Source organism: Mauremys reevesii, linkage group 11, assembly GCF_016161935.1.
Source record: "Mauremys reevesii isolate NIE-2019 linkage group 11, ASM1616193v1, whole genome shotgun sequence".
Taxonomy (NCBI): domain Eukaryota; kingdom Metazoa; phylum Chordata; order Testudines; family Geoemydidae; genus Mauremys; species Mauremys reevesii.
This window is the reverse complement of record NC_052633.1, coordinates 25,873,337-25,900,887: the sequence shown is the minus strand read 5'-3', so window position 1 is coordinate 25,900,887 and position 27,551 is coordinate 25,873,337. Positions and strand designations below refer to the sequence as shown.

The following is a 27,551-nucleotide window of genomic DNA, read 5'->3' as shown; positions in this document are numbered from 1 at the left end:
GGTCTAAGACCATTTTGCAGGGACCCTGTGGAAAACTTTGGGAAAGAATAAATGAAGACCAAGGGCTTGTCTGCACTCTAACTCCCCCATGTGTATGCTGCAGGTGTGAACTAAAAAAATCCTAATTCACCTTAACATAGTCCTCTTCTAACAGGACTACATTAATTGGAATTAGGAAGCTTTTAATTCGTGCCTACAGCATCCACATGGGGGAGTTACAGTGCAGCACTTTGGTGCACACTGTTATTGACACCCCAATAGTTCATACTGCAGGTCAATATAGACAAAGCTTAAGAGGAACATTGGGAATGGAGTCAATATAAGTTAATGAAAACTTGGAGCCCAATCAGTAGAGATAAATAGGAACAGAGCCCAATAAAATGTATGGCACAAGGAAACTCCATTCATAAAAAATAAATAAGCACTAGTGATATAATCAATAGAAGCTACTGTACAAGAATAACCAAGGGACCTGGTACTATAGAGAACTTTATTATTTTCATATTAGAATTAACTGTGTTCTATAACTTAAATGAAAAACAAATAACCAATATGACTGGGTAAATGGAACAAACCATTGTTAATAAAAAATCTAGGTCACATGGCCATCTATCCTACCTGCATAGAGTAGGACTTCTCTGCCTTATCATTAACAAGAAAAAGCTCTCTCTTCTTCGAAAACTGTCCCAAACTAGGCCACCTAAGAACACACTCCTTTGTGTACTGACTATTTCACTCACTGATGACACAAATCCTAATGTCTCCAGCATGTTCCACACCTCTTCGTGTGGTCTTACCTACTGTTAACTCTTTAGAGCAAGCTGGTCAACATTTCCTGGAAGATTTTCCCAGTAAAAAATGGGATTTTGTGAAAAAGTATTTCATGGGAAACTGATGAGTTTTTTCAATAAGAAATTTCAGAATGAAACAAAGATTGTGTTGAATTGAAATGTTTTGGTTTTCAAAATGATAAAACATTTCCAGAATTTCAGATTTATTTTCACTTTCCTCCACCTTTTATTCTAGTTTTGCCATGGAATGCAGCAGAATGATTGGTGTCTAGCTCCAAGCCCCTCCTCCTTCCCTGCCACCCACTTTCCACTTTTTCTTCCCTTTTACCACTGTAAACTTTTCAAAGTATGCTCAAGTTGGGAAACATTTGAATGGAAAAAAGAGGAAAAGGAAAAAAGTAGGGGATAGCCTAAATTACATTTGTTCTGTTATATTTAGTGGGGGCAGGGAGAAACTATAAATAAAGAAAACATATTTTTGAAAATTTCAAAACAATTTTTTGAATGTCATATGAGAAGTTTCAAGTGAAAATTTTTGCTCAAAATTCCATCCACCGCCACTTTTTGATCAACTCCAGCAACCAGTTTAGGGGAGAAATCCTGGATGCATTGAAATCGATGACTAAGTCTCCCATTGACCAGGGGCCAGGATTGTGCCCTGATTTTTTTCCCCAGGTTGAAATTTTGCTTTATACTGCAGCTAATTTTCTGTAACCAACAATGTGTATATGATATCATTTCTAGAAACAGTGTTGTAATTCTAGTGGTTCAGTTCTGCCCCAATTTGAATAAGATAAGCACAAATTACAATAAAAAAAACAGGAGTACTTGTGGCACCTTAAAGACTAACAAATTTATTTAAGCATGAGCTTTCGTGAGCTACAGCTCACTTCTTCGGATGCATAGAATGGTACACACAGACAGGGGATATTTATACATACAGAGAACATGAAAAGGTGGAAGTATGCATACCAACAGGCAGAGTCTAATCAATTGAGATGAGCTATCCTTAGCAGGAGGAAAAAAAACTTTTTGAAGTGATAATTAAGATGGCCCATAGAAGGTGTGAGGAGAACTTAACATAGGGAAATAGATTCAATTGGTGTAATGACCCAACCAAATTACAAATGGTCCTTCTGAATACAACACTGGGTGAAAACCTAGTATTTATGATATCTGGATCTAGATATTGGTCAGCATTTTACTCATGACAGCAACGACAGCTGGCTAGACAGTAGTCAGAGAATACTATATAAAGAATTTCACCATTTTAAGAATTCTTTTTCAGAAAATACCTTTGATTCAACCTTTTTTTTTCCTATTCAACCATTACAAACATTGTGCAATGAATTGTAACTTCAGGGACTCCCTTCAGACTAATTGCAGTTTTACCACTAAATTCATAGGGAGCCTCTATTTGTAGAATGTTGTATATCCACGTTTCATTTATTGTCTGTCACAAACTTCATTCTGACAATCTAGTCCACAACAATCTTTTTAACCCATTTCTGTATCAGCCATAAGAAACTAGAACTGCAGCTACTATGACAGAAGACTCCCTTGTCTTACTACCTCAACCTGACAGTTTTTTTACCCTGGCTGCTGCAAGGCATTAAGGTGTACTCAAAATCATGATCCACTCTTATATATTTTGACAATCCTTAAGAGGTTTCTTGCTCTCTGATGGCAGAGGGTAAAATATTCACATTGTACCATTTTGCAGTTAAAGCTGCATTATTTTTGGTGTGTTGTATACCACTTCGTTAAACTAAAGACACACTTAACCTATGATTTAGGATTAAGGGACTTTTTGTTAGGAGCTAGGGCTACCATGTGCTGTATCACTCATAAGGTTTGTTTGCTTGGAGTTCCTGAAATATTAGCTACAAACTCTGTCAACAACAATCATGGTTATTGCTAGCATCATAGACATACAAGCCTTTCATTTTACTGAGAGACTGGTCATATACCAGGCAGTGCTGCAATCTTTGCTGCAGGAGATTTCTATTCTGTTGTGTCACACCACCCTGTGTTTTGAAACTGTTAATGAACACGCACAATATCAGATTGCACTATTAGCTTGCAAATTATAATTAGGTTATTTTTATATGAAGAATATGTGCCATCCCTTTTATCTGTTGCAGATTAGGAGACATCATTCTAATTATGACAAGCTAGTCATTGATTTATGGGTTCAGAGTCTCCTGGAATGTGTCACAATGGCATGTGTTGTCCCTGAGCTCTAGAGACAGCCTTTGGCTTATCACGAGTAAAACATATCTGCTTATTGACTATGTAGGAGGATGCTTGTGGGGGTTGTCTATTCTGGTAAGGACATGGAACATGCTGCAATCATGAAATGTGCTCCTGATGATGTCCTAGCTCCCAAAGGGAAATATGGGACTGATTCAAAGCACACTGACATTAATGGGAGTCTTTCCATTGACTGGAGTGTGCTTTGAACAGACCCTTTGTGAAAAACTGCTGCATAGTTATCCCATTAGCCACATATTCATTGCCTTGAGAACGAGCATGCTAGACATAGCTATAATCTCTAAAATCTTTTGGAAAATAGCTCTATGGATAAGCACCTTACCTCTTCCTGTAGAGTGCAGTTACTACCTCAATTTCTCTCTAGCATGTAGCCAATCTACAAAAAAAAAATCACAGAGGAAAATTAAGTTCCACAAAAATAGGAGCACCTTGGGGCTTTCTGCAGCCCAGTCAAAAAAAAAAAAGGGGGAGGGGGGCAGGGGAGAAATAAAAGAAGGTAACTTACTTCTCTCCTCTCCCGCCATATAAACAAAACCAATTGTCCGTAAATGTAGACTAATCCATCAAGCACCTGGCCTTTCAACTTGCTGGATCCTGCAGCTTGACAGCCTTCAACTCTTTCACCAGGCCACTCAGAAAGAAATGCTTCCTCTCTTCCTTCAAACAGTGCTAGTGGAAAAACAAGCCTTCTTATAATAGATCACAATTGCCTCCAGCTGGTCCACTTCCTTTCTCTTCCTGATGAAATTAAGCCCTATTAATCTCCAGCTGCATGGGGTTTCTACACTGTACCCCAGGCACTTCATAGTGCAACAGCAATGGCACTTGTTTAGCTTTTCAAATGAAGAAACAATTCCACTTTCTGGTTTACACATAGTCTGACAACCCCTCCTATCCAAAGTGAACCCATGTCATCTACATGATACCCCTCCACTTCAAAATCCACGCAACCCCATAGAATGTAGTTTAAGTGATTGGTAATAAGCCAGTAATTGTACCAGACAGTAACCTGAAACTGGGTGACCTCAATATGGCAATGTTTTTTCAATAGTGGCAGACTGAATCTGGTCTGATATTACTAAAGCCCTTCTCAAACCCCCCAAACTAACTTTTATTATGTTCAAAAAACAGTTTGGCTAGTTTATTTATGGGCTTTTCCTATGATACTCATCATGGTAGATTCTAACCATCTTACATACATAAATCTATTCTCACAACACCCACATGATGTAGGGAACAGAGCTGAGTGAATGGCTGTAGATTGCAGTTCCTCCTGTTGCAAATTTAAAATATAAGGATCATATTCAACCAGCAAAAAAGCAGTTGAATAATGTTGCAGTCAGCCTCTGCACTTAAGGGCATATTTTCAGCCTGGTCATTGAATATCCTTAGTACAAGTATTTGTCTGGCAAGATAAAACATATTGCTAAATATTTTCATTACTGTCTTCCCGCTCTCTTCTGAGAGTACTGAAAACTTAGGATGACATCAATATTTTTATTGTCTTTTGAACACAATCAAATGGTTTGTGATACTGCGAAGAAGCTTAGTGCCTCTTGAATTTGTCTCAAGCCTTTTTCCAGTTTAAGAAACCAGACTTCATTTGCATAATTAGTCAAAAGTAGTTTGTGCCTGAAAGCTGTAAAACAATAGAAACAAAGTACATTGTTATTAGTTTCACATTAATGGAGCTATGGAAAATCATCAAACTAACATGAGCAGAAAGAGTGGCCTTGTTTTCCAAAGGTAAGCACACATAGAGACTTCCATCACAGTTGCTAAGATGTCTCAGAAATGTTAACAGTATCAGGCAATTGGTATTTGGCATCTGCTGCAGGTGATGTTGGAGACAACCCCATACTCCAACCAGCAGAAGCTGCTCCACTTGTTGTTGGAAGTCTAGTTTCCTCCTTTTTATTCAGCCATGTTTTAAAGTCATTTCACCTAGTGAAAATGGGATAGGACTGCAGAATTTAAAAAATGCACAATACTCTCTGGCATACTGAAATATTTAATTGGTGACTTGGTTTTATATATTCACTATGATTTTTGTAGAACATTCTAGAATGTGTCAGAACGAAGAAAGGGAACAGCTTACCTCTGATCTGTTGATAACACATGAAAACACTTGTTTTGATATTTTGCTTTCATAATCCTCTGTATTCCTCTCACCCAAGACTCTGATAATGAAAATACTACAATTAAGATGGCAGCTGAAGGCCCTTTGACCGCACCCCCCCTTCCCCAGTCATGATGGAATTAAAGTCAGAGGCTTTCAAAAGGACATCCAAAGAATAATGGACTCCATAATATCTGGCCTCATCCTATTCCTTTGTGAAAAGAGCACATGGTACTTGTGTGGGCACTGGGAGGGGGAGGAAAGAAGAGATGGGCTCATTAGAATGGAAGATTCTAGGCACACCCCATGTCTCTCCACAGACAGAGAATCAGAAGTCCTCTTGCACAGAGAGAGAGAAGATGGATCAGTGCCTATCAAAAGAGAAGGAAGGAAACAGCCAGGCAGGCTGCAGAGCAGAAAGAGTGGGAGAAACACAGACAGCTGAGCCTCACCCAGGCTCACCCCTTCATAAGAGTAGGAGACCCTGCTTGCTGGATCATTTCCCAGCCAGGGAACAAAGAAGCCAGAGGCTGATATAGGGGAGATCTTCCCAGCCCAGGCTACCAAGAGCCAGCTGATAGCTGGAGGAAAGAGAGGGACTTAAAGCAGCTGAGATCACTGGAGGATTATATCCCCCCTGGACTGATAAGAACAAACTGTGAGTCGCTCCTATAATAATTAGATTAGTTTGAAATGAACAAACCCTCTCAACATTTTGAGTTTCACCCATCACTAACTGCTTTGTTACTTATGACACTTGGGCAGTTGAAACCCGTTCTTGCTGACAGGCAGCTGACAGTGGGGACAACAAGCACAGCAAGGCAGAAAGGCACATGCATTTGCTCAATGGCAGTCGCTCATCTGTGCTGTTATCTCTGGAGACCACAGTGCAGACCTGTAATTTTTTAAACTCAAACAAGTTACGGACGGTCTGCACTTTCCCTGCTTGTTGTGGCAGAAATAATAAGACCTTTACGAATGGGCAATATCTTGAAAAATGTTCTATATATTTCTGGGTTGATTAATCAATACTTAATTATTTAGAAGCTCTAAATGGCTATCTTTGGCTGGCACTCACACAAAATGTGTTATCATCTGTCAATAAAGGCCAGCAAATCAGATCTCCAGTATGAAGCAGGGTATTACAGCTTGGTAAAAGCGCTTACCTCATTTGCTGCACCTCACCATTTCATTTAATCAAAGGTGTTTATGTCACAGTTAATGTGATAAGGGACAGCAGAGGCCTCAACAGCAGGCTATAGACAGCATGGTCTGATAACTATAGCAAACAGACAATAAATGCTGCTTTGCAGAAACCATTTTTGAAATCACTAATAAAATAATTTTAGGCCTTTGCAGAAATTAGTTAATTGGCCCAAACCTATTTTATTTCAGGAGTAAAATATGGATTCCCATCGTTAATGCATTACAATTTGGTTTATTACAGTTAATTTGCAATAATTTTGAGCTGAAGCACTTCTACAGTTAGATGGCCACTGAGCTTTCTCTAAAAGCAGTTGTATAAAAAAATCAAGGCTTTAGCTCTATTTTGCAAAAGTCCCATGAAAATGTGATTATTTTTGGATATGACAAAAAGGCCTGTTCATCCAAGCTGTGGCAAATGGGGACATCAGTTGGTGGCTTCTCCATGGAGCTGTGAGCATGCGCATGTTGTTAGTAAAGTTCATGATGTCCCTTGACACTTGTCTGTTCTGTGTCTCTAGTACAAGTCTACCTTCAGTATGTCAGATTGAAGCCCTTTTTTCAGTTCCTCAGAATGTGCTGCTGAGGTTCTGGTTGCACTTTGCCTTATAGCTAGTCCTATATGTACATCCTATCTATGACAGTACAAAGTTGTGAGACCTCCTCTTCAGCCTCCCCCACGCACCGGCCAAAATGGTCATCTTACAGTCCAGGAGGAAGAGGAGGCTTGATGGGCAGGTCCTATGTAAATGTGAGGCCTAGTTCCATGCTCTGGTCATTTCACATCTTTGGGCAGAGTTCCTCTCAGCAGTGTCCACTGACTCCTTCCCAGAGCACGGGGTGTTGTCCGGATTCTCTGCTCAATGCCCATTCAGTTTCCTTGTTTTACGACTTTGACCTCATTCCCATTCCTGTTTTCTCATTGGTTGTCCCGTGTGTTTAGTTGATACCTGGCTCTGTTGCCTACCCCCAATTTAGGGGATGGACCTTTTGTTCTGGTGGGCTCAGTCTACCCTTCCAGGATGTGAAATAGATCAATCTGAGGAGAAGCTGGACATGTAGCATCAGATTTTCAACATCCGGGGCACACAGCTGCATGCATACATTTGTACCTGTTTAATTTATGGATACAAAGAAAAGATGCATATATGCTGGTCAGATATATGTATATGAGCAATCAGTTGCTTGACTAGTTTCATCCATGCTGAAATACCTGACTTGAATGCACACATTTGGTATTTGAGGCATGCTAGGCACACACACCATTGTATGCATGTAATTCTGATTTAGGGATGGAAATCAGAGAATATGTACAGTCAGACTTCTTAAAATATGGCTCATGATACCTCTTTCAGAAAATACTTTGGGGATAATAATACCTTCTTTTGTGCTTTGAGATCTATAGATGAAAAGCACTGGTAAGAACTAAGTGTTGTTATTAGTTTTATTACAATGTTGCCTACAGGCCTCATATGAGACTGGATTCCCATTGTACAAGGCACTGTATAAACACTTAGGAAGAAATAGCCCTTGTCCTAAGAACATCATCTCCAGGAATGTATCCTACGGAAAGAGATGCCCTTAAATAAAGGATGTGTGAATAAAGTAGACACTGGCATTTTTGGTTGTGGCTATTTCAGTTCTGATTCTCTCGTGTTGTCAGAAATGGCAGAAATTGTGACACCTATAGTAGAGTGGGGAATTGGGAACAACTATTGAGTAAATATTTCAATAACCTTTTTGGTATGATTATAACTGCAGCAGCCTTATTGGATTTGTACATAATACAGAATATATAAAAGGTAACAATGAAAATTTGAGAATACTCTGAACGAAGAAAAATGAAGTTTTCCTTCGGCAGACTTGTACTCTGACAGAAAAACTTTACACTTCTGTCTGCTCATTAAGATAGACTGTAATAATTAAAAGGATTCACAGGCTTGAATGATAAATTTTAGTAATAAGTGCACTGGGACTTCCTATGACCTTATCAAGTGGGGTTAGCCAGTCATTAATTCAGATAACACAATTTATTATCATAATCTTTTGCTTATGCTATTGTTGGGCAGACCATTTATCCTCATTTGCATATGCAGATTGAGATGCCATCATTTCATTAATTTTAATACTTCATCCCAGCAAGATTAACACTTTGCCTTAAATTTCCAAACAATGTATATTTGTAACTATCCATTAGTGAATTATCCTAATATTAGCAAGGGTGAATTATAATTAAGAGAAATTATTAATTTAATTGTGCCAGTTATAAACTAGTAACCAATTAACGCATACTACTACTACATACATTTCCTCTAACACATTTTTTTTATTCCTCTGACTGCTGAGGTGGATGAAATCATTCCAGTAAGCATATTGTTCTAGAATTCACAGCACTGCATTGTATGGTGGAGAGGAGCAGGAACTATAAAAGGCATTTTAGAGTCCTTGTCTTGCATCTTTAATTAGAGTACTGCATTGGAACATAATTTGTACTGGCCAAGGGATAGTATGAAGGAGCTTCAAAGGTCATCCTTTCCCTTCATTTGGAAGAGTCTTTAAAGGAAGAGAAATAAATGGAGACAAACTGAGAGCATAAAATTAATTGTAAAAGCTTGCTAACCTCTAATAATAGTTTAGAATCTTATAAATTGCAAGCAAAGTATTTAAGATTCATATACTTGCAATGATATATGTAGCGGAAACCATTCATTAATACTGCAAAAATAATGGAATCACAGAACTGGAAGAGCATTTAAACCTGCCTTGTTGTATTACTAGATGGGGTTTGAGACCATATTGATCACATTCATTCACGCTCTGCATTGAACCACTTCATCATCTTGAGTTCTAGTATTGTTATTAACTCAGTTAAGTGCACTTTTCATCTTATGTATGTTGGATATAGGTGGTTGCAGAAGAACAAATCGTATTTTACTGGTAGAACTTAGATGCCAAAGTAGGAATTAAGCACTCAGCAAGAAAATGTAGAGAAGGACCTCCGTACATCAGGACTAGTGTATGTTAACTTACTAAAATGGTTGAATGGAGTCTAAATAGTAGAGTTAAAATTGTAAAGTTATTAGTTACAGGATTATTGCCTAGATTAATATGAAAAGCTAAATTCATCCCTGATGTAGCTCTAATGAAGTTTGCAGAGTCATGCTTGGAAACTTTGCCTTCTGACTGTTTGTAAGAGGACAGCAAGTAATTGAACAGTTTAGAGTTAGCCTAACAGGAGTTTGCTATTGATTTGTATATCAGTTATAATTAAGAAAACATGAAGATCCTATTTTAAATTGAATTATCCCACCAAGAAGGTGTCTGTGGGCTCAATGCTGTCCTCTCATACACCAGTATAGGTCACTTGTAAGTCAATAAAATTAGTAGTTTTATTCTGGATTTACAGTGGTGTAACAGAGCAGAATTTGACCCACTGACTTAACTGGAAATATAGCAGGCACCAATTTGGTCCATGGTGCCAGTCATCTCAATGAATCAATTTAGCAGGACATATAATTGAGGAGTAGGTTTTATGCATAGTATATACACCATGTCTGTAGTCTTTGGAAACCAGAACAAAATTGAGGAAATTTAAGGTGGTAGATTTAGACCAACTTTGTTCTTTGTGACTTATTTAAAACCTATGTTGTTTTCCTGCGGGAAATGGTGTTCTAAGTTTGAGTAATTACTACGATGTTCTGACCTACCTTTTTCTGTTATTAGCCATCTGTGAAGTAGTGCAGACTTTTTTTAATTTTAACTACACTGAATTTTGCTCAAGTTCTCCTAGCTTTAAAATTATTTCTTCTGATCTCTGTGTTTCTTTCCAGACCATTTCTCAATCCTGTCAACTCCTCTATCACAGGTTTATCAGAATATGACTCAACTAGTGGAAACGAGGGTTTGTAGAACATTTCTGACTTGGAGACAGGCACTAGCTTCTGTGACCCTAATCTAAGTATGCTCTTGTTATATTTCATTTTCACTTTGACTTCTTTTTATCACACATGTTCATTCTTCATTCTATGTTAGCATTATACCAGCAAATTTGAAATCAGCTGTCATTGTTCTTTCATTTGGAAAAAAATATATCTTTATCACCTAGCAATGATTTGGTCAGTGATCAGCCAATTCATATAGTCTATTCATCTGTAAGGCCCTGGAGGAATATGGGGTGACTAAGTAGGTCTCTGAATATGTCTAAGTAGTTATCTGTATTTTTCTGTTCTTGTATAAAATATGTAGACATGAGAAGAGAAATGTGAGTATATGAAATATGTATATTGTGGAAGCACAGATCTGTGTGAGCGATTGTGAATCTGGTATCAGAGGGGTAGCCGTTTTAGTCTGGATCTGTAAAAGCAGCAAAGAGTTCTGTGGCATCTTATAGACTAACAGACATATTGGAGCATGAGTTTTCGTGGATGAATACCCACTTTGTTGGATGCATGTAGTGGAAATTTCCAGGGGCAGGTATATATATGCAAGCAAAAAGCAGGCTAGAGATAACGAGGTTAGTTCAGTCAGGGAGGATTAGGCCCTCTTCTAGCAGTTGAGGTGTGAAAACCAAGAGAGGAGAAACTGGTTCTGTAGTTGGCAAGCCATTCACAGTCTTTGTTTAATCCTGAGCTGATGGTGTCAAATTTGCAGATGAACTGAAGCTCAGCAAAAAAACCAGGAGTACTTGTGGCACCTTAAAGACTAACAAATTTATTTAAGCATGAGCTTTCGTGAGCTACAGCTCACTTCTTCGTATGCTCAGCAGTTTCTCTTTCAAGTCTGGTCCTGAAGTTTTTTTGCTGCAGGATGGCTACCTTTAGATTTACTATTGTGTGTCCAAAGAGAAACTGCTGAGCTTCAGTTCATCTGTGAATCTGGGTGCATGGAATACAGGCTCACAATGTAGCAATAACAAGAATATTAGAATTATCTTGTGATGCGTATTAGTAGAGCAGCTGTCTGTAAAAAAACATTTAAGGCACTACTCTAACAAAGTTTACTTGATCACATGCTATGCTTTGTTATCTATTAGCAGTAGCATTTGAGTAATAATACAACAGACCATACAGCATAGGTACACCTCTACCTCGATATAACGCTGTCATCGGGAGCCAAAAAATCTTACCGCTTTATAGGCGAAACCACGTTATATCGAACTTGATTTGATCCGCTGGAGTGCACAGCCCCGCCCCCCTGGAGCACTGCTTTACCGTTTTATATCTGAATTCATGTTATAATGGGTGGCGTTATAAAGGGGTAGAGGTGTACTTTAATCATGAGTTTAAATGCTAGGTTTTGGTGAGAGAGAAAGAAGCCTAATGACATTAAACTTCCAAAATAATAGGCTCAAATCACAAGGCAGAGCTGCTGTCCTCCCTGTGCCCGAGTCACTACTCTTTTCGTTTGCTGGGTAGGAGATTATTTTAAATGGATAAAATAAAGAGTTACTACTAAGATTCTCAATGCCTAGCAAAGTCTTAAATTCTTGTTATCCGAATAATAGCTTTTGCTAATTCAATCATTAGTTCAGTTGTGGAAGACATGAAAAATTAGAAGAGGATAATGCGCTCCTGGCATTGTTTAAATAACACCTTTCAGCTTTGCATCCAACACTGATGCTGGAGCACACTGTTCTTAACAGGTGTTTCTATGATGGACAATGAGAAGAGTCAGTGTCCAGAAGTCTCACCGTTAAAGAGTGAAACAGCAGTGTAACGAAAGTTTTGCCAGGACTGTCTCCATGCCTTTTCTCCTGGTCCGGACTCATTTGCTTAAAGGGAACAAAGAGTGGGGAGAAAGAATGTATTGAAAAAGCTGTACATGACCAAGAATCACAGACAGTGAGTCAGTTAAATTATGAACAGTTTATGTTGTTGTTCTGGAGTTATGATGTTCTGCATTGCTGTTGTTTATACTTTATTTTTTTAAATCAGGCAACATGCCTGCAATGAAGGAATATTTCAGTAAAGGCAAAAAGATCCTTCACAACAGTCGGACAACATAGCCCCAGGTTCTGAGAACTCCATGGGACATTACCTTCAACAGAATTGGAGCACTTCAGAGTTTTGAGGCATTCTGAATACAGACCAATGGGTAAGGTTATAAGTTGTAGGCAATAGGACACAACAGGAACAATGGGATATCATCATCTTGGGTGCATTTTAGCAAAGATCAGCTTTGTCCTCCTTTGTCCAGGAGGAAAGATACGAACCAGTTTGAGCCTTACTCCTTTTCTTAAGCCAAACTTCCCTCTCCTAATTTCTTCCTCCTCCCACAATTCCTTCTGCCTTTAACAGGCCTCCCCTCTACATTTGCTGTTATTCTCATCCTGCTGTCTGAGGCTTTCAGTGTGTTTACTGTGCTCTGGTTATGTATATTATTTAACTCTCACAAGATACAGCATTGTATTTTCTTGGGTCGGAAGCATTAGAGGGTACTTGCAGTGGTAGTAAGATAAAGCATATACTCCAGTGGAACACTTTATATATAATGCTGTTACAAGTTACACCTATTTCAGGTTAGCTAGTGCCACACTCTCTCTCTCTCTGAAATCTTGGCCCCATTAAAGTCAATGTTTTTTTTTGCCATTAACTTCAAGGGGGCAAAACTTTCACCCAGAATGTCAGGCATTTTGAAATACATTAGGCTTATATCATGATAACACGTTCTGTGATAGTGTCTGGTAATGTAATGCCATGCCATGATTATTATTTAATACTATATACCAATATAGTATAAACCAAAGCTAAACAGGAACTTGCAGTACACGTATGGAGAGGTAAAGTAATATAGTGACTGAGGTGTCATAGACAATTCTAGTTAAAAATAGGGGTGAGTTGTACATTGGGGTTAGTTGTATATTTAAGCACATATCCTGCCCAGCTTGTTCAGACTGTTCTAAACTGACTGCCATCTGTGTGACATTAGAGAATTCTGTCACTTGAACACGGGGCTTGGAGGTTCAGCCATAATTATGTAAGTCATTTTAATGTACCAGTGTTTTAAACTTTTCAAGAATGGCTTGTTTGTTTGTTTGGGTTTTTTTAAATTGCTTATGCATCTGGTTTGGGGTTTTAATTAAAGAACCTGCAAAGAATTTGGGTGCTGATAAACTTCAGGTGTTAATTGCTTGTGTGAATATTTCCCATTTACACTCCTTGAATTTGGTGAAACGAATATAGGAGGAAGTACACAATATCCAGTTGCCTTTGCAAACTGCACACACACACAAAATTGTGTTAGTTACCTTTCACCAAGGTCTCATTGCCTTTCTTGTCATTTTCTCTGCCCGTGTTGGGAGCCCGTCTCTGAAACGTATTCTATGTCATGGTGTATTTATTATGCAAAAATGAGAAGCTTCACTTTATTTTTGTGAGTGTCTTTTTGGATGAATGTAAACATCAAACCACACACACACGCAAACAGAAAACACTTGAATGCCAGCCACTGAAGTAAAAAAGTGCAAATTGGCAATCAGAGCAGAGGAACAAGGAGTATGGAGGCGTTTCAGTCCACTTTTGGCTTGTGTTGTTTGCCAGAATTTGGGACATTGCATCCAATTGGATGAGAAATCCATCAGAGGAGACAGGTATATTCTTGGTGTAATCTCATTCATTGTTCATGAAAAATGCACACAAAGTCCTGTTTCCCTGAACACAGTAGAAACAAACAACAGCATTTTCCTTGTTCAGGCATCCTCAAGCATGCTACTCTGTGCTCGAGGAGCTCTCTCTCTTCGCTTCCTTTCAGGGCATGCTCACAACTCCTTTTGCTGGCTTGCCCCTCCTTTTACAATGCCTGCAAAAATATCCTAGGCCCCATGCATTTGCAACCAGGGAAGACAGTTAAACCACCTGGCTTAGCTTTGGCCTGTCATGCAACTTATTCCCTGTCATGGTCACCCCCGTTGTCTATAGTTGTTTTCACTATATAGAGGGGATCGATAGGTCCTTCTATTGAACCTAGAAGACAGTGCTTGGTGCACCAATTAGCTTTAATGAATTATATAATTGTCTTTGGATACAACACATATACCCGGATGTCAGCCATACACCTTTCAGGATAACAGCCTATTTAAAACAAAAGGTACATCTACATGTAAATTAATTCAGAATCTTCTATGGGACATGATAGCATGTGTGAAGGGACACACCCTCACTCAGTAGAGAGGAAATTAATGAGCTCTTCTGGGCTCATTCTGCACTGACCAGATGTATCTGTAAGTCTTGCTCTGCCTGGAGGGTGGAAGCTTAAAAAGGGGAAATACTGGCACAGGAAGAGGTGGGGAACAGGAAGAGGACTGCTGACCATAAATCAGCCAAGAGAGAGAGACAGTCTCCGGTCTCATTGCCCTAAAACAGCATGGACCAGTTCTAAAACAAAGTGCTCCAAGAGGAGGGGCTGGATATAGACCCTAATTAAAGACACTACCCGCTGATAAGCCAAGCCCCAAAAGACTGCCTAAGAGACAGATCACCCTTGCTTTACTTTACTCTGATTCCCCCTTCTCTCTCAAGGGAAAGAGAAAAAGGACCTCTTTTTAGCTGATCTATCTCTATGGTCAGCAGTCTCTGAGGTACAGCAGCCTTCTTCCTGTTCACCACCCGTTCCTGAAGACGGTCACAGGCCTCACTCCCCTAAAAGTGGATGGGCCAGCTATAAAGCATGGTGCTTCAAGAAGATGGGCTGGAGGTAGGCCCTAATTAGAGACACTATAATAGCTGGCAAGCCAAGCCCCAAAGGGGGTGATCCTAAAGGACTGCCTAGAAACAGACAATTTTTGCTGTTCTTTTATTCTGATTCCCCTCTCTCTCCACGGAAAGAGAGAGAAAAGGTTCCCCCATCCCCCATGCTACAACCAGGGGAATGACATTATACATAACTTGTAATGGAGTCTGTTGGGGACTCAGCAGAGTCCCAACCCCCACATTATGTAGAAAAATTACAAGAAGGGACATTGACTTTCTGCAGCGGCGTGTGTGTCATTTTGAAAATAGTGCAACTGAGTGGAATTGAGAGCAGAATTTTTAACTAAATAAAATAATTACAATTACAGATGCTTTTATTAAATTAAAAAGAATTCCAGTGGGCAACCAGCATGAAAGATTCTACTCATTTGTGAAATGGAAATTCATTTGAATTAATAGCAACATTTCAAACTGGTCAAACTTAAGGGTGCTCATTACATTATTAATTAATGAAAACTATTATTTTGTTCTCAATACCCAACGTCTATTCAAATGTAAAATTGAGAAATTGATGAGAAGGATCCAGCCTTCTCTTTAGTTCTCTTAATCTTTTGAAAGAGTTGCAAATTCCATTACCTTGTTCTCAAAAGCATACACAGTCATTTTACTGTATTGTTCTACTTTATGGTCTTGAGGGATTTTTCCCCTTTCCAGTGATGAACCTTCTTTACTGTGTATGAGAACAAAAATACTTTGGTTCACCCTCCTGACATTTTTTTGCTTTGTAAGATGGTGTATTGCTACATTCCCTCGTCCTTGTACCATGGCCCAATACACAAGAGTCTGATCCTTACAGCGAGGCCTGGTCTACACAATACAGAATTCTGCCAGCACAGCTATGTTGGTCAGGGCTGTGAAGAAGCAGGATTCCTGATCAATCCATCTGTGCTGGCAGAGCCTCTGGTGTAGATGTGATTATACTAGGAAAATTGTCTTTTTACCAGTATAACTTGTTTCCCCCACAGGGGGCTGTTTTACTATGCAGCGTTCCCACTATAGCTGTGTCCACACTAAGAGCATTTAGCAAATATACTACACTGGTATTCCTATGTCTCTAAAGTGGCCCTAGAACTGTTACATAGTAAATGATTAAATTCCTTTCCATTTTTTATTCTTTGCAATTATTGTTCTTAGAATGGTTTCCAAAGGTTACATGCTAGACATACAGATTTAAAGGTTAAAACCAAAGTTTTGTTGGTTCATATCTGGGAGTACCCAGTAATAAGTTGTACGGGAGAGGTCATCATTTCCTTAATAAATTCCACATAATCCCTAACCTGGACCCAGCCATCACATCACTGGGACCGTGGCACCTTCCCTTTATATAAGGTGAACAGTGGCTATAAAAAGGGGGGTTGGATGCCCACTGTATCTGATGTAGGAGCCCTGAACACTCATTACTCATCGGGTAACTTTTTGTCAAATAATTTTCCAATCTATTTCATCCACTAACTGTATCCCTTCCATACCAAGTACCTGCACTGGACATCTATCACGAGTTTTCCTTACTAAGCTGCAACATTACAACCTAGCCCCACCCCCACTCCCATCCCAGGACCGTGAGGAAGGCAACCCCCACCCCCACCTCAGCTAACATGGCAGTGAGGGTAAAATTCCTTCCCAGCACCCCAAGGAAAAGAACAACTAGCATAAGGCCCACAGTAGGAGAGACCCCAGTCCTTTTGCCAAATTCAAGGCTGATACCAGTAAAAGAGCCTTCCTGGGACTACGTACCCCACTCTTCTGGGTAGCAGGAAAGTGACCTTCTCTTGATCAGGCTCCAAATGGTTCCTGCCCATCCCTTTAAACTCTCCCCCCTTCCCACCCTTTGTAAGGGAGCCCTTAAAGGGGCAGCACTACTCTTTTTTTTCCAGCAAGATAGACAAAGGCCTGCCACCCCCCACACGTACGTTGCAGTGGGCATATTCTATGAGCAAAATATACACGTGGGATTCACCACTTCTTCAACTCCGCCGACAGACAAATCTCCCCATACTCTACTAGAAGACGTTCACTGCTATCTGCTTTATGGCCTGAAGAACAATTCAGGTTTAGAGAAATGTTTTCAAAAGCTGTTATTTTTTCCATACGATGTTAGTGTTGCCAGGAGGCAAAGTAAAGAAGAACAAAGTTTGCTGTAGGAATGTAGGAGTGTGAAAGTAAAGTCACGTAGCATTTTGGTAACTGTGATCTTAGCTCAAGAACAAAATGTTTTCACATTTTCTCCTAAACATGAGAAGGAGAGCAAATGCATTTGTCATTGGGGTTAATTTGAGTGTCTTGGAAAGTATTATTATTTGTATTGTCGTGGTACCTAAGAGCCCAATCGTGGACCAGGACACCATTGTGTTGGGCGCTATAGAAATACAGGACAATATGATGGTGTCTGTCCCCAAGAGCTTACAATCTAAGTAATGCAGCAATAGCTATTCATAGAGTATATTTTAAAATGTAGTGATTTTTCTATAAGCTCTGATTTGCCACCACTACATGTGTTGAGTAATGCCTTGCTCCATGAACAAGGGAACTGCACATGCTGTCAAGTACTGTTCCACATGACTAGGGGTGGCAGAATTGGGTCTACGGTTACCAAGGAAATTCCTAGAGAATTTTCTGTAACGTAGCGAACAAGAGTGGCCAAACATGACAACAACAAACTTGATGCAGAACCAGGATATCTGAAATTCAATTTACTTTTTTCAGAAGAAGCTTGAAGTTATATAGCCAGCAAGCAGAATGAGGCTCAGATGGAGGATAAGATTGCTCTTTTTAAGAGCAGATACATGTTTCTATGAAAAATTGTTGTTAATCAAATGTACCATTTTTGCTATAAGCACTGTGTGATATATTCATGCATATAACAACTTTATAGTGTCTTACTTGCTATTGTACAAGCTGGTGCAGTATATTCTCTGGTCTTACAGTATCTGACTATTTCCTCCACCACTTAGCTTTAAAATGTTTGTCAGATTCATTGTTTAATAAGAGTGACTATTAATAAAGCAGGTATTGCATCAGAAGTGTATGTTACTGGCGCATCAGTTCCTCAGTGGAGGACAGATTTACTTGGGATGCACTCTAGTGTACTACCCAGCAATGTACACTTCTTACCTGAAGGAATTCAACTCAGGAAAGTTTACAAACAATTGCAGTCTCTTTGTTAACACCTCAAGCTTATGTGCTTGATTTGGTGAATTGCCAGATAAAAATGACATGGAGTGAAATACTATATATATATATATTACAGAAAACAAGTACAGCTTTTAGGATGAAAAAATGGCCTTATTCTGAACTCACTATATACAGTATAATACCGTTGATTTAAATAGAGCTAGTCTTCGTTTACTTTTGTGTAAGAGAGATAAACATCCAAGTTTCAGTGATCTATGCTGTGGCATTTAGGGGAGCTTGCAGAAGCCCACATCACAGGGATGGGCAAATCGGTACACCGCTCAGGCAGGTACAATGTCCTTGGGCTGCCCATCTCGTTTTGGGGTGTGCAATCAGCTCCATCCTTAAAATGGAACAGATTGCTTCCTTTGTATGCTAGTCCCATTGCAGAGAACAATCATAGGACTTGTCTACACTACAAAGTTGTGTCAGCAAAACTCTGCTGTTTTGCCGACAAAATAAAACCACCTCAATGAGAGGCATAAAGCTTTTTGCGGCAAAGTTGAAGCGACAAAGTGTCAGTGTAGACACTGCTGTTTGTTTTGTCCACATAACTGGCTTCCACAAGTATCCCACAATGCCTGCCGTGACCCTTTTTCTCACTGTTTTGATCTCTGCTGCCCTGGAGGCATGAGCTCCCCACCCCTTTCAAAGCTCCAGGAAGTATCTGACAGCTGAGCTTGCTGCTCCATTTAGCAGGCAGACTGCTGCTGCAGGGAGCAGGGGTGGGGTGGGACTGCTGCGCTGCTCAGCAGAGAGAGCTCACAAAGCTGCTGAGGATGCTGCTCTTGGCAGCTGTGGAGGCTGTGGGAGAACTCCAGAGGAAATCACAGACCCATAGGCAGGCAGGCCGGCAAAGCGGGCTGCTTCCAGAGAGACTGTTGTGTGGAGCAGAGCTGGGGGCTGATATGGGGCAGGGTGTCCCCCTCTCCCTGCCTCAGGATAGGTCAGTCACCCTGCTGTCTCCCCTGCCCTAGACACACCACTCTCCTCTGCCTCCTCCCCACACATTTCAGTTGAAAAAGCAGCTGCCAATCTACTAGGATGCCCCTGGAAGGATGGGATTGAGAAACCTGTATCATGTGAGGCTGTACTTGCCCCATGAGGAATTGCAAACCTTGCCCAAAGCACCCTGTGGCTAGTTGTACAGCGGAATAGCTACCACAGTGCACTGCTCTCTGTGTCAGTACAAGAGCTGTTAGTGTGGATGCGCTCTGCGGACATCAGGAGCATAGTGTGGACATGCAACCACAGTTTTAATTAAAGTGCTTTAATTAAAGTGGCATAACTTTTGCCAACAAAACTTGGCCCCTGTGGGACCCCACTAGATACGTCCTCCCAGTCTGATAGCAAACTATAGAGAACTACTCTCGGAGTACAGTCTTTCCACCCACCTTTGTAGTAACTTCATCTAGACCACATTTCCCTAGTTTACTTATGACAATGTCATACAGGACTTATTAAAATCAAGATACCATGTCTATTGCTTCCCTGCTATCCACTATGTCAGTACCCTGTCTAAGAAGGAAATTAGGTTGGGTTAATGTGTTTTTTTGTTTTTGTTTTTTAAACAAATCCATGCTGACTATCCTTTATAATCCTATTATTCTCTAGTTGCCTACAAATTGGTTGTTTACTAATTTGTTCCAGTATCTTTTCAGGTATCGGAGTTAGGGTGACTGGTCTATAATTCCCTGTGTTTTCTTTGCTCCCCCTTTTAAACTTAGGTATTATGTTTGTCCTTTTCCAGTCCTCTGGAAACTCACCTGTCCTCCATAAATTCTTGATAACTGCTAATTGTTCAAAGATTGCTTCAGCTAATTCCTTATTTCCCTATTTTGGCTTGCATTCCGTCCCCCTTATTAATAATAATTGTGTTGAGTATCTGGTCACTGTTAACCTTCTTAGTGAAGATTGAAGCAAAATAGGCATTAAATACCCCAAGCTTCTTGATGTCATCTGTTATTAGCTCTCTTTCCTCACTAAGAGGAGAACTTACACTTTCCTTCATCTTTGTCTAGCTTCTGGTGTATTTAAAAAACAAAAAACAAAACAAACTCTTATTACCTTTTATGCATTAGCCTTTCAGATTTTGTCCCTACATGCTTAGGCTATCCTTCTGTGCTCCTTCTCAGCAATTAGTCCATGTTTCCAACTTTTGTAGGATTTCTTTTTGATTTTCAGGTCATTAAAGAGCTCCTGATGGAGCCCAATTGTCCTCTTCCTATTTCTTTGCATCAAAATAGTTGGCAGTTGTGCATTTAATATTGCCTCCTTGAGAAACTGACAGCTCTCCTGAACTACTTTCTCTCTTAGCTTTTTGTCCCAGTTCCAGTTCTCTGAATTTGTTAAAGCCTGCTTTTTTGAAGTCTGTTGTCATTATTTTGTTGATCTCACTTCTTCCTTTCCATAAGGTCCTGAAATTTATCATTTCCTGATCACTTTCACCCAAATTGCCATTCAGTCCTTCAGAGTCACTACCAATTCCTCTCTATTGTCAAAATGAAGTCTAAAATTGCTGTCACCCTGGTTATTTCCTCAATTTTCTGAATCAAAAAGTTGTTTCCAATACATTCTAAAACTTATTGGACATTTTGTGTTTTGCTGTATTACCTTTCCAAAGGATGTCTGGGAGGCTAATACCATTAAATCCAGGTCTTGTGTTTGGATATTTCTGTTATTTTTTTTCTAGAAATGCCTCATCCACCTCCTCTTCCTGATGTGGTGGTCTACAGTAGATCTCTACCATGATGTCACCCCTATTTTTCTCTCCTTTTCTCTTTACCAGCGAGAGTTTTAACTTGTCTGCCTCTCATCTTCTTCTGGATCTCAGAACAAGTACATATATTCTTGATATACAATGCAGCACCTCCACCCTTTCCCCTTGCCTATGCTTTGTGAAGCTATACCTCTCTCTACCAATCTTCCAGTCATGAGATTTATACCACCTAGTCTCTGTGATGCTGACTGTCACAATTTAGCTCTTGTACTAACATGTCCAGGTCTTCCTGCTTATTCCTCATACCGCTTGCATTTGTGTATAGATGTCTATAATGTTGACTAGATGCCCCTCACTGATTTTATTTTTGTTGCTCCTATGACCCCTATTATAAATTTTCATGATCCGTCCAACATCTAGCTCTCTGTTAAGATCACTTTTTTATGCCTACCTGTGGGATTTTGTCATCTGACCCCTTTGAACCTAGTTCAAAGGCCTTCTCATTAGGTTGGTGAATCAGTGCATGAAGATGTTCTTCCCCTTCTTGGTCAGGTGGTCATCTTTTCCCCACAGAGCTTCTTCCTGGAACATCACCCCATGGTTGAGAAAGCCAGAGCCTTCCCATTGACACCGTCTGCAAAGCCATACATTCATGTCCAAGATGCACATTTCCCTGCCTTGGCCCTTAATCTCAACTTGGAGGATGGTCAAGAACACAACCTACATCCCTGACACTGCAGAGGGGCGGGCAAGAACATAGCTCTGCCTCTTCCCCACCCCCTTTCCAATGTCCTACTCAACAATGGAAGCAAAAAGTACCTTCATCCTTTAGAGCAAAAAGAACAGACAGTTCTCATGCAGCCTCCCAAGGGAGATAGGTACTTCATCACCCATCTGGCCAGAGGTGAGAGTAGGCAAGCAGAGGCTGCTCAGTCTAGTTCTGTGTTTTCATGCAAAAATGGAACCAGTTTAATTTCCCCTCTTTATTTCTACTTATTTTTTCAGCACATCCTCCTTTTAAACCTTGTATAAAAGTTTTTCTTCTGAGCTATGGGAATTGTTTTTTGAAACTGGGCTCTGCTAAAGTCCACCTGATCTAGTCCTGTGACAGCACGGGTTATTTATCATGAGCCAGTTGTTTTAATAAGTCTGCGGATTATTGTTGCTTGGATTATTGATCACTGGATTCTGTCTTGTTTGCAGAAATGAGTAATTATACTAAAGCACAATACAAGGAAAATTTTGAAATCAAAAAAGCAAATGGCAGAGAGAAAGCTGGCCAAAGTGGGCCATCAGTTAAATGTGGTTGTTCTGGCAAAACAAAGCTGTGTACTCTTAATTTAGTTGGTGTCCTTGAAATTTCTTTCCTAGGGTCTTTGACTTGAGCAATAAGTACAGGTTTCTCCTGTGGCAGGTTTTATTTTGTTGTTTCTTTTTGTTTCCCATCAAGCACAGATGGATTTGCTGTGATACGATTCACATGATCACACAATACAATTATTAGAGGTATGGCTGATAAATTAATTATTATAATCACAGCCATAAAACATAGTGATTACAGTAGTTTGGGGAATATATTAATCACCCATTGCCACTTACAGATTTAAAGTGTTTCATGATCCACTTGGATGTCTTAGAGGGGAAAACAGATTGACACCACATTAACAGTTGATTAACTACAGTATCCTCCAACAGCTGGAATGATAGTTTATGGGGAAGAAGTGATGCCCATGTCCAATTCTTAGAGTTGGGATTTACAAATAAACTGACATTAAGTTAGGAAATACTCAGAAGGTTTAGTATTTCTTTTAAAATTCTTCCATAAGCCAAACAGACAGATTTTTTCCCCCATTCTTCTTTTGTTCAAATGGGCTCCTTTCAGCTTTGAAGGGCAAGTTTCCCAGTGTAACTTGGTACATTTTCCCACCTTGAAATCACTACGTGACACTGATGGGGCTCCGTGTGATGATGCCACAAATGTGTGCGTGCTAAATTACTGAACAGAGAAAGGAATTGCAAGAATGATTCTCTGACTTCAAGAACCATGCAGGAGAGTTTGCAAGAGTATGTATGTATGTATACAGAACACACATATATTAGCTTGGCTGTAAGATTCAAAAAGAGCTTTAATGTGTCTGTATTTCAGGCGGCTTTGCTGGGACCGAACCAAAAAGTGCCTTTGATGGCTCTAAATAGTAGCACTTGCTGTGCTGTGATAACAGTTCTCTTGCACAGAAAGCAGTAGAAGAACAGGAAATGGCATAAGACATGTGGGTGGAACTAAGGCTCTGTTTCCAAAATTACTGTGGCCAGTGCCTGGGAAGGAAGTAATCTGTTCCAGGTAAAGGTTGGTAGAAAACCAGAGAGTCACAGTCTCATTCAAGATCTACTAATCAGGGATTAAAATGGAGTCTGAATGGCCTCTGAAGGTTTTGTATCCTGAAGGTCAGATGTTCAACAGTAGTAGCTATGACTCACTTTGAGACAGAATTGTTATTTTAATATTACCAACTTTTTGTTTTCTGCAGCACATAAGCTATTTACTCAACTATTGCACTAGGTGTTAATGATATCGGTTCTTTGTTTGATAAGATATAATATATCTAATGTATACTGGACACACTAAGTAAATCAATATCTGGTATACAGTAACCATCATCATTGCGAGCCAGAACAATAAGCTTCAATAAAGCTTTCCCTCTTGATTCCCCCCCAGCAAAGCTCTTTAGTTTACAGAGCTCCTGTATGCTGAGTCTGTGCTGAATTTCAAGTAGATGTCTGCTCTCGAAATAAATGATAAATCACAGGGCTAGAATTGTGACAGGGGATAGTTCTATGGTTAAGGCACAGGAGAGGGCTCAGGAGCTCTTGGTTCAATTCCCCAGCTTTGTCACAGACTTCCTGTAGGAATCGGGCCAAGTCAATAAATCTCTGTACCTCAGTCTTCTGGCTATACGGCAAGTACAACAATGCTTCCTTTGTTTGTCTCGTCTGTCTAGGGCTAGACTGTAGCTTTGCCTCACGCTCTGAGCAAGGGTCAGAAGTAATTGTGCTAGTCAAGCACCAGATTTTGACTCAACATGTTGTCCTTTTGCGCCAAGGGAAAAGAAATCTTTGGCAGTACTGTACCTGGACCAGTTTACTTCTCCTCTGCACTGGCTCAGCTGCTCTGATCAGCACACTGGTGGAGGAACAGAGCCTTGGCTTTACCCAGGCCCCATCCACCTACATAGGATAGGGAGTAGCCTTCCAGTGCAGGCTTCCGTCTGCTTGCACTGTGGCCGTCAGTAGGGGCAGTCCAGGCAGTGGCATACAGGGGTGTTCTATGCATCCTCCTTTGATAGCTCAACATTTGCTCCCCCATTGGCTGTATGAAAAGTTTTATAATACTGAAACCAAATCCATTGTTTAAAGCTCTTCTTTGTTTCCTGCAGCAAACCCCAGAGATTGAGGCAGCTGAAGGTCACTTTGAAGAAACTTAAGTCTGAAAACGGTGTGCATCAGTTATTTGTGGTGTTTTTAAAGTACTCAGTGAGATTTTGTTCTATCCTTAAAAATAGTTTTTACTTGCTTGTAGCCTGAAACTGATCACACTCAGACTGCTCATTTCCATACTTGACAATTTCAGTCTCTACAGAGTCAATAGACGCTGGGCATATCTGTTTCCTTATGCCTCCTAATTGATTTTCTTATCAGGGAGGCTGAGATTTATTTTGCTGAAGATCTAGAAATGAATCGCTAGGCTTTTGAAAGTTCTGATAAGCTAGCTGTACTCTGATCATGAGCCAAGTAAAGGCCCCTAAAGTCTTTGACCACGGATAATATTCTAACTCAGATGGGTCTGTGCATGAGGACTCAAGATTCAATGAGAACATGAGATCACAAACAGATTAATTGGTGAGCGCTCCTGAAATCAAATGCCAGAAATACCGTAGTCATTTATTAGTCTTACATTAAAACAGTTTGAGAGAATTATATCATTGCTATTCACTATATTGTGGTCAAGTGTTTTACATTATTTCTAGTAAGATTTTTCAGTGGCTGACAATTCTCTCTGTGTAAAACTGAGGGTCAGATTTGCAGGCTACTAGGTGAACCTCTCTTAAGTTTCAGTAAAATAGGCTCGCACCTCCTCAGTTTCATGTTCAAGCAAACCCTAAATCTCAAAGCAACACTCAACACTGAAACATCACCTACTATCATGTCACAACATTAAATCAGTGCCAGCTGGATCAAAACAGCCTCCCGGGGAACATTTTGAGGGCCATGGGTCAAGTTTCAAGTATGCAGTGAAACACACTTGAGGGGATTTAGATTTCATAACTAAGCCAGTACAAAACGTATGATCAGGTAACATTTAAAAACAAAACAAACAAACAAACCCAACACCACCCTCTGGAGGATGCAACTTGATATTCAAAACTCCACCCAGACACAAATTTTCTCCCAAATTAAAGCAAATTGCTGGTTTAAGAGGTCAATCGATTGTGATTTTTCAAATAGGATTCTGTTTGTTACAACAAAATATTTTAATTAATTGACTAGAGCGTGAGGGACCACTACTGTCTAACAAACAGATTACCCTGGGGTTCTAAGTGGCCCCAGAATTGTTACAATGCAAAGAAGCTAGGGTTTGAATGGTTTGACTAATGAACCTAATGTGTAATTGAATTTACACACCAATGCAACTTTGTCCCACATTATGTTCTCATCTCACTGGAATTCCAATCCCCAGACCAGTAGAAGATTTGCTAGTCATTTTGGCCACTCCAGAAGGTGAATTTCCCTGAGTTCTCCCCTTCTTAGAACAAAACCTACAAAGCCACACAACTGGGTGACTAGGCAACAAAATGGCAGATGAAATTCAATGCTGATAAAATGCAAAGTAATGCACATTGGAAAACATAATCCAAACTATACTTACAAAATGATGGGGTCTAAGTTAGTTTTTACCACTCAAGAAAGATCTTGGAGGCATTGTGGATAGTTCTCTGAGAACATCTGTTCAACGTGCAGTGGCAGTCAAAAAAGCTAACGGAATGTTTGGAACCATTAGGGAGAGATAAGACAGAAAATATCATAATGCCACTATATAAATCCATGCTACACCCACACCTTGAATACTGCATGAAGTTCTGATCACCCCATCTCAAAAAAAAGATATATTAAAATTGGAAAAGCGTACAGAGAAAATGTTTAAGGGTATGGAACAACTTCTGTATGAGGAGAGATTAAAAAGACTGGGACTTTTCAGCTTGGAAAAGAGATGACAAAGAGGGGATATGTCAAAGGTCTATAAAATCATGACAGGTGTGTAGAAAATGTTATTTACTCTTTCACATAACACAAGAACCAGTGGTCACCCAATGAAGTTAATAGTCAGCAGGTTTAAAACATACAAGAGGAAATACTTTTTCACACAATGCACCGTCAACCTATGGAACTCATTGTGGAGGCTAAAACTATACCGGGGTTCTAAAAAAAAAGAACTAAATAAGTTCATGGAAGATAGGTCCATCAGTGTCTATTATCCAAGATGGGCAGGGATGCAACCTCATGCTTTCGGTGTCCCTAACCTCTGTGTGCCAGAAGCTGGAGGTGGTTGACAGTGGATGGATCACTCGATGATTGCTTGTTCTATTCGTTTTCCCATGAAGCATCTGGCATTGGCCATTGTCAGAAGACAGGATACTGAGTTAGACTGACCTTTAGTCTGGCTCAGCATGGCTGTTCTTACAATCAAAGACTTTAAACAAAATGACCAAAATATTTAATTTGGAAAACACCACTTGCGCATGCACAATCAATATTTAATTATGAGGTGTTGTAATGGGAAAGCAGGTGGGGCACTGAAGGAAGAGTTTTTTTGTTGATTTAATATCCAGCTTTGCTCCTAAAGGGCTTTGGAGAGGAATACACTATATAGATCACTCTTATTTTTATTATGGTTGTGCTTAGAGGCCTGATAAGGGACTGTGCTGGGCACTATACACAGCTGTTCTAATATTCTGAGATGCCTTTGCATGACTTTTTTTTAAAATCAGATGTCACCCCTACCTATGTTGACCAAACATTACAGCTAATAGCTAATTTCTTTCACACATCTAGGGCCAAATTCTGGTCTCAGTTAAAATATGCAGTCCCATTGATGTCAATGGATTTAGATGGCATAACTGAAGATACACCTGGTCCTTTGCTTTGTGCAGTCGGCACCTCAGCCCTGTTTAAGGATTAGGGATTTCTCCCAAGATCCCCAGTGGGTTAAATGACAAATCCTCCTACCACTTTGAATTTTTTGGTGCAGGGAGTTGGATGAGAGATGTGGATAATTCCATCTTTAACACTTATTTGGACAGGAGAGCAGAGAAACTCTTGGTTTTCTTCAGTTTCCAGTGCTTCCATCAGAGGCAGTGACTCAAGTCATCACTGCCAGGATGGTCACATCAATGTTTTACATATATGGAAAGAATATCCTTCTCAGAGGGCTGTACTCCCAGGAGAATCTAGTGCCTTATTCAGGTATGCTT

The 27,551-nt window shown here is 39.9% G+C and overlaps 1 long non-coding RNA gene across 3 annotated transcripts in view; it reads right to left on the bottom strand.

Moving 5' to 3' along the window:
- The window catches only part of LOC120374833, a 109,439-nt gene that overhangs the window by 27,235 nt on the left and 54,653 nt on the right, over positions 1–27,551 (bottom strand). For all 3 annotated transcript variants that reach the window (XR_005586266.1, XR_005586267.1, XR_005586265.1), the window contains exons 2-3: positions 3,571–3,734; positions 3,388–3,441 (exon numbers count right to left, since the gene is read on the bottom strand). This is a non-coding gene — a long non-coding RNA (uncharacterized LOC120374833). The remainder of the gene's footprint in view (positions 1–3,387; positions 3,442–3,570; positions 3,735–27,551) is intronic.